The sequence below is a fragment of the Oncorhynchus keta genome, chromosome 11 (assembly GCF_023373465.1).
Source record: "Oncorhynchus keta strain PuntledgeMale-10-30-2019 chromosome 11, Oket_V2, whole genome shotgun sequence".
Classification (NCBI taxonomy): Eukaryota; Metazoa; Chordata; class Actinopteri; order Salmoniformes; family Salmonidae; genus Oncorhynchus; species Oncorhynchus keta.
Genome location: NC_068431.1, coordinates 11,477,919 through 11,492,407, shown reverse-complemented (window position 1 = coordinate 11,492,407; position 14,489 = coordinate 11,477,919).

Sequence of the window (14,489 nt, the reverse complement as noted above, 5' to 3'; positions counted from 1 at the left end):
GGAACCAGTTACCTTCATAGTGCCCAAATGGAACCCAGTTACCTTCATAGTGCCCAAATGGAACCAGTTACCTTCATAGTGCCCAAATGGAACCCAGTTACCTTTATAGTGCCCAAATGGAACCCAGTTACCTTTATAGTGCCCAAATGGAACCCAGTTACCTTCATAGTGCCCAAATGGAACCCAGTTACCTTCATAGTGCCCAAATGGAACCCAGTTACCTTCATAGTGCCCAAATGGAACCCAGTTACCTTCATAGTGCCCAAATGGAACCAGTGACCTTCATAGTGCCCAAATGGAACCAGTTACCTTCATAGTGCCCAAATGGAACCAGTTACCTTCATAGTGCCCAAATGGAACCCAGTTACCTTCATAGTGCCCAAATGGAACCCAGTTACCTTCATAGTGCCCAAATGGAACCCAGTTACCTTTATAGTGCCCAAATGGAACCCCCAGTTGGAACCAGTTACCTTATAGTGCCCAAATGGAACCCAGTTACCAAATTCAGTTATAGTGCCCAAATGGAACCCAGTTACCTTCATAGTGCCCAAATGGAACCAGTTACCTTCATAGTGCCCAAATGGAACCCAGTTACCTTTATAGTGCCCAAATGGAACCCAGTTACCTTCATAGTGCCCAAATGGAACCCAGTTACCTTTATAGTGCCCAAATGGAACCAGTTACCTTCATAGTGCCCAAATGGAACCAGTTACCTTCATAGTGCCCAAATGGAACCCAGTTACCTTCATAGTGCCCAAATGGAACCCAGTTACCTTCATAGTGCCCAAATGGAACCCAGTTACCTTCATAGTGCCCAAATGGAACCAGTTACCTTCATAGTGCCCAAATGGAACCAGTTACCTTCATAGTGCCCAAATGGAACCAGTTACCTTCATAGTGCCCAAATGGAAACCAGTTACCTTCATAGTGCCCAAATGGAACCCAGTTACCTTCATAGTGCCCAAATGGAACCCAGTTACCTTTATAGTGCCCAAATGGAACCCAGTTACCTTTATAGTGCCCAAATGGAACCCAGTTACCTTTATAGTGCCCAAATGGAACCCAGTTACCTTTATAGTGCCCAAATGGAACCCAGTTACCTTCATAGTGCCCAAATGGAACCAGTTACCTTCATAGTGCCCAAATGGAACCCAGTTACCTTTATAGTGCCCAAATGGAACCAGTTACCTTCATAGTGCCCAAATGGAACCAGTTACCTTCATAGTGCCCAAATGGAACCAGTTACCTTCATAGTGCCCAAATGGAACCCAGTTACCTTCATAGTGCCCAAATGGAACCCAGTTACCTTCATAGTGCCCAAATGGAACCCAGTTACCTTCATAGTGCCCAAATGGAACCAGTTACCTTCATAGTGCCCAAATGGAACCCAGTTACCTTCATAGTGCCCAAATGGAACCCAGTTACCTTCATAGTGCCCAAATGGAACCAGTTACCTTCATAGTGCCCAAATGGAACCCAGTTACCTTCATAGTGCCCAAATGGAACCCAGTTACCTTCATAGTGCCCAAATGGAACCCAGTTACCTTCATAGTGCCCAAATGGAACCCAGTTACCTTCATAGTGCCCAAATGGAACCCAGTTACCTTTATAGTGCCCAAATGGAACCCAGTTACCTTCATAGTGCCCAAATGGAACCAGTTACCTTCATAGTGCCCAAATGTTACCTTCATAGTGCCCAAATGGAACCAGTTACCTTCATAGTGCCATAGTGCCCAAATGGAACCCAGTTAGTGCCCAAATGGAACCAGTTACCTTCATAGTGCCCAAATGGAACCAGTTACCTTCATAGTGCCCAAATGGAACCCAGTTACCTTCATAGTGCCCAAATGGAACCCAGTTACCTTCATAGTGCCCAAATGGAACCAGTTACCTTCATAGTGCCCAAATGGAACCCAGTTACCTTCATAGTGCCCAAATGGAACCAGTTACCTTCATAGTGCCCAAATGGAACCCAGTTACCTTCATAGTGCCCAAATGGAACCAGTTACCTTCATAGTGCCCAAATGGAACCCAGTTACCTTCATAGTGCCCAAATGGAACCCAGTTACCTTCATAGTGCCCAAATGGAACCCAGTTACCTTCATAGTGCCCAAATGGAACCCAGTTACCTTCATAGTGCCCAAATGGAACCCAGTTACCTTCATAGTGCCCAAATGGAACCAGTTACCTTCATAGTGCCCAAATGGAACCCAGTTACCTTTATAGTGCCCAAATGGAACCCAGTTACCTTCATAGTGCCCAAATGGAACCCAGTTACCTTCATAGTGCCCAAATGGAACCCAGTTACCTTTATAGTGCCCAAATGGAACCCAGTTACCTTCATAGTGCCCAAATGGAACCCAGTTACCTTCATAGTGCCCAAATGGAACCCAGTTACCTTTATAGTGCCCAAATGGAACCCAGTTACCTTCATAGTGCCCAAATGGAACCCAGTTACCTTTATAGTGCCCAAATGGAACCAGTTACCTTCATAGTGCCCAAATGGAACCCAGTTACCTTTATAGTGCCCAAATGGAACCCAGTTACCTTCATAGTGCCCAAATGGAACCCAGTTACCTTTATAGTGCCCAAATGGAACCAGTTACCTTCATAGTGCCCAAATGGAACCCAGTTACCTTTATAGTGCCCAAATGGAACCAGTTACCTTCATAGTGCCCAAATGGAACCCAGTTACCTTTATAGTGCCCAAATGGAACCAGTTACCTTCATAGTGCCCAAATGGAACCCAGTTACCTTCATAGTGCCCAAATGGAACCCAGTTACCTTCATAGTGCCCAAATGGAACAGTTACCATAGTGCCCAAAGTTACCTTCATAGTGCCCAAATGGAACCCAGTTACCTTCATAGTGCCCAAATGGAACCCAGTTACCTTCATAGTGCCCAAATGGAACCCAGTTACCTTCATAGTGCCCAAATGGAACCCAGTTACCTTTATAGTGCCCAAATGGAACCCAGTTACCTTCATAGTGCCCAAATGGAACCCAGTTACCTTCATAGTGCCCAAATGGAACCAGTTACCTTCATAGTGCCCAAATGGAACCCAGTTACCTTTATAGTGCCCAAATGGAACCCAGTTACCTTCATAGTGCCCAAATGGAACCCAGTTACCTTCATAGTGCCCAAATGGAACCAGTTACCCATAGTGCCCAAATACCCATAGTTACCTTTATAGTGCCCAAATGGAACCCAGTTACCTTCATAGTGCCCAAATGGAACCCAGTTACCTTCATAGTGCCCAAATGGAACCAGTTACCTTCATAGTGCCCAAATGGAACCAGTTACCTTTCATAGTGCCCAAATGGAACCCAGTTACCTTCATAGTGCCCAAATGGAACCAGTTACCTTCATAGTGCCCAAATGGAACCCAGTTACCTTCATAGTGCCCAAATGGAACCAGTTACCTTCATAGTGCCCAAATGGAACCCAGTTACCTTTATAGTGCCCAAATGGAACCCAGTTACCTTCATAGTGCCCAAATGGAACCCAGTTACCTTCATAGTGCCCAAATGAACCCAGTTACCTTCATAGTGCCCAAATGGAACCAGTTACCTTCATAGTGCCCAAATGGAACCAGTTACCTTCATAGTGCCCAAATGGAACCAGTTACCTTCATAGTGCCCAAATGGAACCCAGTTACCTTCATAGTGCCCAAATGGAACCCAGTTACCTTCATAGTGCCCAAATGGAACCCAGTTACCTTTATAGTGCCTAAATGGAACCCAGTGGAACCCAGTTACCTTCATAGTGCCCACATGGAACCCAGTTACCTTCATAGTGCCCAAATGGAACCCAGTTACCTTCATAGTGCCCAAATGGAACCCAGTTACCTTCATAGTGCCCAAAGTGCCCATAGTGCCCAAATGGAACCTTACCTTATAGTGCCCAAATGGAGTTACCCATAGTTACCTTCATAGTGCCCAAATGGAACCCCCTTCATAGTGCCCAAATGGAACCCAGTTACCTTTAGTGCCCAAATAGTGCCCAAATGGAACCAGTTACCTTCATAGTGCCCAAATGGAACCCAGTTACCTTCATAGTGCCCAAATGGAACCAGTTACCTTCATAGTGCCCAAATGGAACCCAGTTACCTTCATAGTGCCCAAATGGCCAGTTAAAGTGCCCAAATGGAACCCAGTTACCTTCATAGTGCCCAAATGGAACCCAGTTACCTTTATAGTGCCCAAATGGAACCAGTTACCTTCATAGTGCCCAAATGGAACCCAGTGCCCAAATGGAACCCAGTTACCTTTATAGTGCCCAAATGGAACCCAGTTACCTTCATAGTGCCCAAATGGAACCCAGTTACCTTCATAGTGCCCAAATGGAACCCAGTTACCTTCATAGTGCCCAAATGGAACCCAGTTACCTTTATAGTGCCCAAATGGAACCCAGTTACCTTCATAGTGCCCAAATGGAACCCAGTTACCTTCATAGTGCCCAAATGGAACCAGTTACCTTCATAGTGCCCAAATGGAACCCAGTTACCTTTATAGTGCCCAAATGGAACCAGTTACCTTCATAGTGCCCAAATACCTTCATAGTGCCCAAATGGAACCCAGTTACCTTCATAGTGCCCAACCTTCATAGTGCCCAAATGGAACCCAGTTACCTTCATAGTGCCCAAATGGAACCAGTTACCTTCATAGTGCCCAAATGGAACCCAGTTACCTTCATAGTGCCCAAATGGAACCAGTTACCTTCATAGTGCCCAAATGGAATATAGTGCCCAAATGGAACCAGTTACCTTCATAGTGCCCAAATGGAACCCAGTTACCTTCATAGTGCCCAAATGGAACCCAGTTACCTTTATAGTGCCCAAATGGAACCCAGTTACCTTCATAGTGCCCAAATGGAACCCAGTTACCTTCATAGTGCCCAAATGGAACCCAGTTACCTTCATAGTGCCCAAATGGAAGTGCCCCAGTTACCTTCATAGTGCCCAAATGGAACCAGTTATAGTGCCCAGTTACCTTCATAGTGCCCAAATGGAACCCAGTTACCTTCATAGTGCCCAAATGGAACCCAGTTACCTTCATAGTGCCCAAATGGAACCCAGTTACCTTCATTGCCCAAATGGAACCAGTTACCTTCATAGTGCCCAAATGGAACCCAGTTACCTTCATAGTGCCCAAATGGAACCCAGTTACCTTCATAGTGCCCAAATAGTGCCCAAATGGAACCCAGCCCAAATGGAACCCAGTTTCCTTCATAGTGCCCAAATGGAACCCAGTTACCCTTCAAATAGTGCCCAAATGGAACCAGTTACCTTCATAGTGCCCAAATGGAACCCAGTTACCTTCATAGTGCCCAAATGGAACCCAGTTACCTTCATAGTGCCCAAATGGCCCATAGTGCCCAAATGGAACCCAGTTACCTTCATAGTGCCCAAATGGAACCCAACCTTCATAGTGCCCAAATGGAACCCAGTTACCTTCATAGTTACCTTCATAGTGCCCAAATGGAACCCAGTTACCTTCATAGTGCCCAAATGGAACCCAGTTACCTTCATAGTGCCCAAATGGAACCAGTTACCTTCATAGTGCCCAAATGGAACCCAGTTACCTTCATAGTGCCCAAATGGAACCCAGTTACCTTCATAGTGCCCAAATGGAACCAGTTACCTTCATAGTGCCCAAATGGAACCAGTTACCCAGTTACCAGTTACCTTTATAGTGCCCAAATGGAACCAGTTACCTTCATAGTGCCCAAATGGAACCCAGTTACCTTTATAGTGCCCAAATGGAACCAGTTACCTTCATAGTGCCCAAATGGAACCCAGTTACCTTCATAGTGCCCAAATGGAACCCAGTTACCTTCATAGTGCCCAAATGGAACCCAGTTACCTTCATAGTGCCCAAATGGAACCAGTTACCTTCATAGTGCCCAAATGGAACCCAGTTACCTTCATAGTGCCCAAATGGAACCCAGTTACCTTCATAGTGCCCAAATGGAACCCAGTTACCTTCATAGTGCCCAAATGGAACCAGTTACCTTCATAGTGCCCAAATGGAACCCAGTTACCTTCATAGTGCCCAAATGGAACCCAGTTACCTTCATAGTGCCCAAATGGAACCCAGTTACCTTCATAGTGCCCAAATGGAACCCAGTTACCAGTTACCTTCATAGTGCCCAAATGGAACCCAGTTACCTTCATAGTGCCCAAATGGAACCCAGTTACCTTCATAGTGCCCAAATGGAACCCAGTTACCTTCATAGTGCCCAAAATAGTGAACCAGTTACCTTCATAGTGCCCAAATGGAACCCAGTTACCTTTATAGTGCCCAAATGGAACCCAGTTACCTTCATAGTGCCCAAATGGAACCCAGTTACCTTCATAGTGCCCAAATGGAACCCAGTTACCTTTATAGTGCCCAAATGGAACCCAGTTACCTTCATAGTGCCCAAATGGAAGTGCCCCCAGTTACCTTCATAGTGCCCAAATGGAACCCAGTTACCTTCATAGTGCCCAAATGGAACCAGTTACCTTCATAGTGCCCAAATGGAACCCAGTTACCCAGTTACCTTTATAGTGCCCAAATGGAACCCAGTTACCTTCATAGTGCCCAAATGGAACCCAGTTACCTTACCATAGTGCCCAAATGGAACCAGTTACCTTCATAGTGCCCAAATGGAACCCAGTTACCTTCATAGTGCCCAATGGCCCAAATGGAACCCAGCTACCTTCATAGTGCCCAAATGGAACCCAGTTACCTTCATAGTGCCCAAATGGAACCCAGTTACCTTCATAGTGCCCAAATGGAACCCAGTTACCTTCATAGTGCCCAAATGGAACCCAGTTACCTTCATAGTGCCCAAATGGAACCCAGTTACCTTCATAGTGCCCAAATGGAACCCAGTTACCTTCATAGTGCCCAAATGGAACCCAGTTACCTTCATAGTGCCCAAATGGAACCCAGTTACCTTCATAGTGCCCAAATGGAACCCAGTTACCTTCATAGTGCCCAAATGGAACCCAGTTACCTTCATAGTGCCCAAATGGAACCCAGTTACCTTCATAGTGCCCAAATGGAACCCAGTTACCTTCATAGTGCCCAAATGGAACCAGTTACCTTCATAGTGCCCAAATGGAACCCAGTTATAGTGCCCAAATGGAACCCAGTTACCTTCATAGTGCCCAAATGGAACCCAGTTACCTTTATAGTGCCCAAATGGAACCCAGTTACCTTCATAGTGCCCAAATGGAACCCACCAGTTACCTTCATAGTGCCCAAATGAACCAGTTACCCATAGTGCCCAAATGGAACCAGTTACCTTCATAGTGCCCAAATGGAACCCAGTTACCTTCAAATAGTGCCCAAATGGAACCCAGTTACCTTCATAGTGCCCAAATGGAACCCAGTTACCTTCATAGTGCCCAAATGGAACCCAGTTACCTTCATAGTGCCCAAATGGAACCCAGTTACCTTCATAGTGCCCAAATGGAACCCAGTTACATAGTGCCCAAATGGAACCCAGTTACCATAGTGCCCAAATGGAACCCAGTTACCTTCATAGTGCCCAAATGGAACCCAGTTACCTTCATAGTGCCCAAATGGAACCCAGTTACCTTCATAGTGCCCAAATGGAACCCAGTTACCCTATAGTGCCCAAATAGTGCCCAAATGGAACCCAGTTACCTTCCTTCATAGTGCCCAAAGTGCCCAAATGGAAGTTACCCATAGTGCCCAAATGGAACCAGTGTTACCTTTCATAGTGCCCAAATGGAACCAGTTACCTTCATAGTGCCCAAATGGAACCCAGTTACCTTATAGTGCCCAAATGGAACCCAGTTACCTTCATAGTGCCCAAATGGAACCCAGTTACCTTCATAGTGCCCAAATGGAACCATAGTGCCCAAATGGAACCCAGTTACCAGTTACCTTCATAGTGCCCAAATGGAACCCAGTTACCTTCATAGTGCCCAAATGGAACCCAGTTACCTTCATAGTGCCCAAATGGAACCCAGTTACCTTCATAGTGCCCAAATGGAACCCAGTTACCTTCATAGTGCCCAAATGGAACCCAGTTACCTTCATAGTGCCCAAATGGAAAATGGCCCAAAACCCAGTTACCTTCATAGTGCCCAAATGGAACCCAGTTACCTTCATAGTGCCCAAATGGAACCAGTTACCTTCATAGTGCCCAAATGGAACCCAGTTACCTTCATAGTGCCCAAATGGAACCCAGTTACCTTCATAGTGCCCAAATGGAACCAGTTACCTTCATAGTGCCCAAATGGAACCCAGTTACCTTCATAGTGCCCAAATGGAACCCAGTTACCTTCATAGTGCCCAAATGGAACCCAGTTACCTTCATAGTGCCCAAATGGAACCCAGTTACCTTCATAGTGCCCAAATGGAACCAGTTACCTTCATAGTGCCCAAATGGTGCCCAAATGGAACCCAGTTACCTTCATAGTGCCCAAATGGAACCCAGTTACCTTCATAGTGCCCAAATGGAACCCAGTTACCTTCATAGTGCCCAAATGGAACCCAGTTACCTTCATAGTGCCCAAATGGAACCCAGTTACCTTTATAGTGCCCAAATGGAACCCAGTTACCTTCATAGTGCCCAAATGGAACCCAGTTACCTTCATAGTGCCCAAATGGAACCCAGTTAGTGCCCCTCATAGTGCCCAAATGGAACCCAGTGCCCAAATGGAACCCAGTTACCTTCATAGTGCCCAAATGGAACCCAGTTACCTTTATAGTGCCCAAATGGAACCCAGTTACCTTCATAGTGCCCAAATGGAACCCAGTTACCTTCATAGTGCCCAAATGGAACCAGTTACCTTCATAGTGCCCAAATGGAACCCAGTTACCTTCATAGTGCCCAAATGGAACCCAGTTACCTTCATAGTGCCCAAATGGAACCCAGTTACCTTCATAGTGCCCAAATGGAACCCAGTTACCTTCATAGTGCCCAAATGGAACCCAGTTACCTTTATAGTGCCCAAATGGAACCCAGTTACCTTCATAGTGCCCAAATGGAACCCAGTTACCTTCATAGTGCCCAAATGGAACCCAGTTACCTTCATAGTGCCCAAATGGAACCCAGTTACCTTCATAGTGCCCAAATGGAACCCAGTTACCTTCATAGTGCCCAAATGGAACCCAGTTACCTTCATAGTGCCCAAATGGAACCCAGTTACCTTTATAGTGCCCAAATGGAACCCAGTTAATAGTGCCCAAATGGAACCCAGTTACCTTAATAGTGCCCAAATGAACCCAGTTACCTTCATAGTGCCCAAATGGAACCCAGTTACCTTCATAGTGCCCAAATGGAACCAGTTACCCAAATCATAGTGCCCAAATGGAACCCAGTTACCTTCATAGTGCCCAAATGGAACCAGTTACCTTCATAGTGCCCAAATGGAACCCAGTTACCTTTATAGTGCCCAAATGGAACCCAGTTACCTTCATAGTGCCCAAATGGAACCCAGTTACCTTCATAGTGCCCAAATGGAACCCAGTTACCTTCATAGTGCCCAAATGGAACCCAGTTACCTTTATAGTGCCCAAATGGAACCCAGTTACCTTCATAGTGCCCAAATGGAACCAGTTACCTTCATAGTGCCCAAATGGAACCCAGTTACCTTCATAGTGCCCAAATGGAACCCAGTTACCTTTATAGTGCCCAAATGGAACCCAGTTACCTTCATAGTGCCCAAATGGAACCCAGTTACCTTCATAGTGCCCAAATGGAACCAGTTACCTTTATAGTGCCCAAATGGAACCAGTTACCTTCATAGTGCCCAAATGGAACCCAGTTACCTTCATAGTGCCCAAATGGAACCCAGTTACCTTCATAGTGCCCAAATGGAACCCAGTTACCTTCATAGTGCCCAAATGGAACCCAGTTACCTTCATAGTGCCCAAATGGAACCCAGTTACCTTCATAGTGCCCAAATGGAACCCAGTTACCTTCATAGTGCCCAAATGGAACCCAGTTACCTTCATAGTGCCCAAATGGAACCAGTTACCTTCATAGTGCCCAAATGGAACCCAGTTACCTTTATAGTGCCCAAATGGAACCAGTTTCATAGTGCCCAAATGGAACCCAGTTACCTTCATAGTGCCCCCAGTTAATAGTGCCCAAATGGAACCCAGTTACCTTCATAGTGCCCAAATGGAACCCAGTTACCTTCATAGTGCCCAAATGGAACCCAGTTACCTTCATAGTGCCCAAATGGAACCCAGTTACCTTCATAGTGCCCAAATGGAACCCAGTTACCTTCATAGTGCCCAAATGGAACCCAGTTACCTTTCATAGTGCCCAAATGGAACCAGTTACCTTCATAGTGCCCAAATGGAACCCAGTTACCTTCATAGTGCCCAAATGGAACCCAGTTACCTTCATAGTGCCCAAATGGCCCAGTTAATAGTGCCCAAATGGAACCAGTTACCTTCATAGTGCCCAAATGGAACCCAGTTACCTTCATAGTGCCCAAATGGAACCCAGTTACCTTCATAGTGCCCAAATGGAACCCAGTTACCTTCATAGTGCCCAAATGGAACCCAGTTACCTTCATAGTGCCCAAATGGAACCCAGTTACCTTCATAGTGCCCAAATGGAACCCAGTTACCTTCATAGTGCCCAAATGGAACCCAGTTACCTTCATAGTGCCCAAATGGAACCCAGTTACCTTATAGTGCCCAAATGGAACCAGTTACCTTCATAGTGCCCAAATGGAACCCAGTTACCTTCATAGTGCCCAAATGGAACCAGTTACCCTTCATAGTGCCCAAATGGAACCCAGTTACCTTCATAGTGCCCACCTTCATAGTGCCCAAATGGAACCCAGTTACCTTCATAGTGCCCAAATGGAACCCAGTTACCTTCATAGTGCCCAAATGGAACCAGTTACCTTCTTTATAGTGCCCAAATGGAACCCAGTTACCTTCATAGTGCCCAAATGGAACCCAGTTACCTTCATAGTGCCCAAATGGAACCCAGTTACCTTCATAGTGCCCAAATGGAACCAGTTACCTTGCCCAAATGGAACCCAGTTATAGTGCCCAAATGGAACCAGTTACCTTCATAGTGCCCAAATGGAACCAGTTACCTTCATAGTGCCCAAATGGAACCCAGTTACCTTCATAGTGCCCAAATGGAACCCAGTTACCTTCATAGTGCCCAAATGGAACCCAGTTACCTTCATAGTGCCCAAATGGAACCCAGTTACCTTTATAGTGCCCAAATGGAACCCAGTTACCTTCATAGTGCCCAAATGGAACCCAGTTACCTTCATAGTGCCCAAATGGAACCCAGTTACCTTCATAGTGCCCAAATGGAACCCAGTTACCTTCATAGTGCCCAAATGGAACCCAGTTACCTTCATAGTGCCCAAATGGAACCAGTTACCTTCATAGTGCCCAAATGGAACCCAGTTACCTTCATAGTGCCCAAATGGAACCCAGTTACCTTCATAGTGCCCAAATGGAACCAGTTACCTTCATAGTGCCCAAATGGAACCCAGTTACCTTTATAGTGCCCAAATGGAACCCAGTTGGAACCTTCATAGTGCCCAAATGGAACCCAGTTACCCAAATGGAACCCAGTTATAGTGCCCAAATGGAACCCAGTTACCTTCATAGTGCCCAAATGGAACCCAGTTACCTTCATAGTGCCCAAATGGAACCCAGTTACCTTCATAGTGCCCAAATGGAACCCAGTTACCAAATTCATAGTGCCCAAATGGAACCCAGTTACCTTTATAGTGCCCAAATGGAACCCAGTTACCTTCATAGTGCCCAAATGGAACCCAGTTACCTTCATAGTGCCCAAATGGAACCCAGTTACCTTCATAGTGCCCAAATGGAACCAGTTACCTTCATAGTGCCCAAATGGAACCCAGTTACCTTATATGCCCAAATGGTGCTTCATAGTGCCCAAATGGAACCTTCCAAATGGAACCAGTTACCTTCATAGTGCCCAAATGGAACCCAGATAGTGCCCAAATGGAACCCAGTTACCTTCATAGTGCCCAAATGGAACCCAGTTACCTTCATAGTGCCCAAATGGAACCAGTTACCTTCATAGTGCCCAAATGGAACCCAGTTACCTTTATAGTGCCCAAATGGAACCCAGTTGGAACCAGTTTCATAGTGCCCAAATGGAACCCAGTTACCTTCATAGTGCCCAAATGGAACCAGTTACCTTCATAGTGCCCAAATGGAACCCAGTTACCTTTATAGTGCCCAAATGGAACCCAGTTACCTTCAGTTACCTTTATAGTGCCCAAATGGAACCCAGTTACCTTGGAACCCAGTTACCTTCATAGTGCCCAAATGGAACCAGTTACCTTCATAGTGCCCAAATGGAACCAGTTACCTTCATAGTGCCCAAATGGAACCCAGTTACCTTCATAGTGCCCAAATGGAACCCAGTGCCCAAATGGAACCAGTTACCTTCATAGTGCCCAAATGGAACCAGTTACCCAGTGCCCAAATGGAACCAGTTACCTTCATAGTGCCCAAATGGAACCCAGTTACCTTCATAGTGCCCAAATGGAACCCAGTTACCTTCATAGTGCCCAAATGGAACCCAGTTACCTTCATAGTGCCCAAATGGAACCCAGTTACCTTCATAGTGCCCAAATGGAACCCAGTTACCTTTATAGTGCCCAAATGGAACCAGTTACCTTCATAGTGCCCAAATGGAACCAGTTACCTTCATAGTGCCCAAATGGAACCCAGTTACCTTCATAGTGCCCAAATGGAACCCAGTTACCTTCATAGTGCCCAAATGGAACCCAGTTACCTTCATAGTGCCCAAATGGAACCAGTTACCTTCATAGTGCCCAAATGGAACCAGTTACCTTCATAGTGCCCAAATGGAACCAGTTACCTTCATAGTGCCCAAATGGAACCAGTTACCTTCATAGTGCCCAAATGGAACCAGTTACCTTCATAGTGCCCAAATGGAACCAGTTACCTTCATAGTGCCCAAATGGAACCCAGTTACCTTCATAGTGCCCAAATGGAACCCAGTTACCTTCATAGTGCCCAAATGGAACCCAGTTACCTTCATAGTGCCCAAATGGAACCCAGTGCCCAAATGGAACCAGTTACCTTCATAGTGCCCAAATGGAACCAGTTACCTTCATAGTGCCCAAATGGAACCAGTTACCTTCATAGTGCCCAAATGGAACCCAGTTACCTTTATAGTGCCCAAATGGAACCCATAGTTACCTTTATAGTGCCCAAATGGAACCCAGTTACCTTCATAGTGCCCAAATGGAACCCAGTTACCTTCATAGTGCCCAAATGGAACCCAGTTACCTTCATAATGGAACCCAGTTACCTTCATAGTGCCCAAATGGAACCCAGTTACCCAAATGGAACCAGTTACCTTCATAGTGCCCAAATGGAACCCAGTTACCTTCATAGTGCCCAAATGGAACCCAGTTACCCAGTTGGAACCCAGTTACCTTCATAGTGCCCAAATGGAACCCAGTTACCTTTATAGTGCCCAAATGGAACCCAGTTACCTTCATAGTGCCCAAATGGAACCCAGTTACCTTCATAGTGCCCAAATGGAACCCAGTTACCTTCATAGTGCCCAAATGGAACCCAGTTACCTTCATAGTGCCCAAATGGAACCCAGTTGCCCAAATGGAACCCAGTTACCTTTATAGTGCCCAAATGGAACCCAGTTACCTTCATAGTGCCCAAATGGAACCAGTTACCTTCATAGTGCCCAAATGGAACCAGTTACCTTCATAGTGCCCAAATGGAACCAGTTACCCATAGTGCCCAAATGGAACCTTGGAACCATAGTGCCCAAATGGAACCCAGTTACCTTCATAGTGCCCAAATGGAACCAGTTACCTTCATAGTGCCCAAATGGAACCAGTTACCTTCATGCCCAAAGTGCCCAAATGGAACCAGTTACCTTCATAGTGCCCAAATGGAACCCAGTTACCTTCATAGTGCCCAAATGGAACCAGTTACCTTCATAGTGCCCAAATGGAACCCAGTTACCTTCATAGTGCCCAAATGGAACCAGTTACCTTCATAGTGCCCAAATGGAACCCAGTTACCTTCATAGTGCCCAAATGGAACCCAGTTACCTTCATAGTGCCCAAATGGAACCCAGTTACCTTCATAGTGCCCAAATGGAACCCAGTTACCTTCATAGTGCCCAAATGGAACCAGTTACCTTCATAGTGCCCAAATGGAACCAGTTACCTTCATAGTGCCCAAATGGAACCCAGTTACCTTCATAGTGCCCAAATGGAACCCAGTTACCTTCATAGTGCCCAAATGGAACCCAGTTACCTTCATAGTGCCCAAATGGAACCCAGTTACCTTCATAGTGCCCAAATGGAACCCAGTTACCTTCATAGTGCCCAAATGGAACCCAGTTACCTTCATAGTGCCCAAATGGAACCAGTTAAAGTGCCCAAATGGAACCAGTTACCTTTATAGTGCCCAAATGGAACCCAGTTACCTTCATAGTGCCCA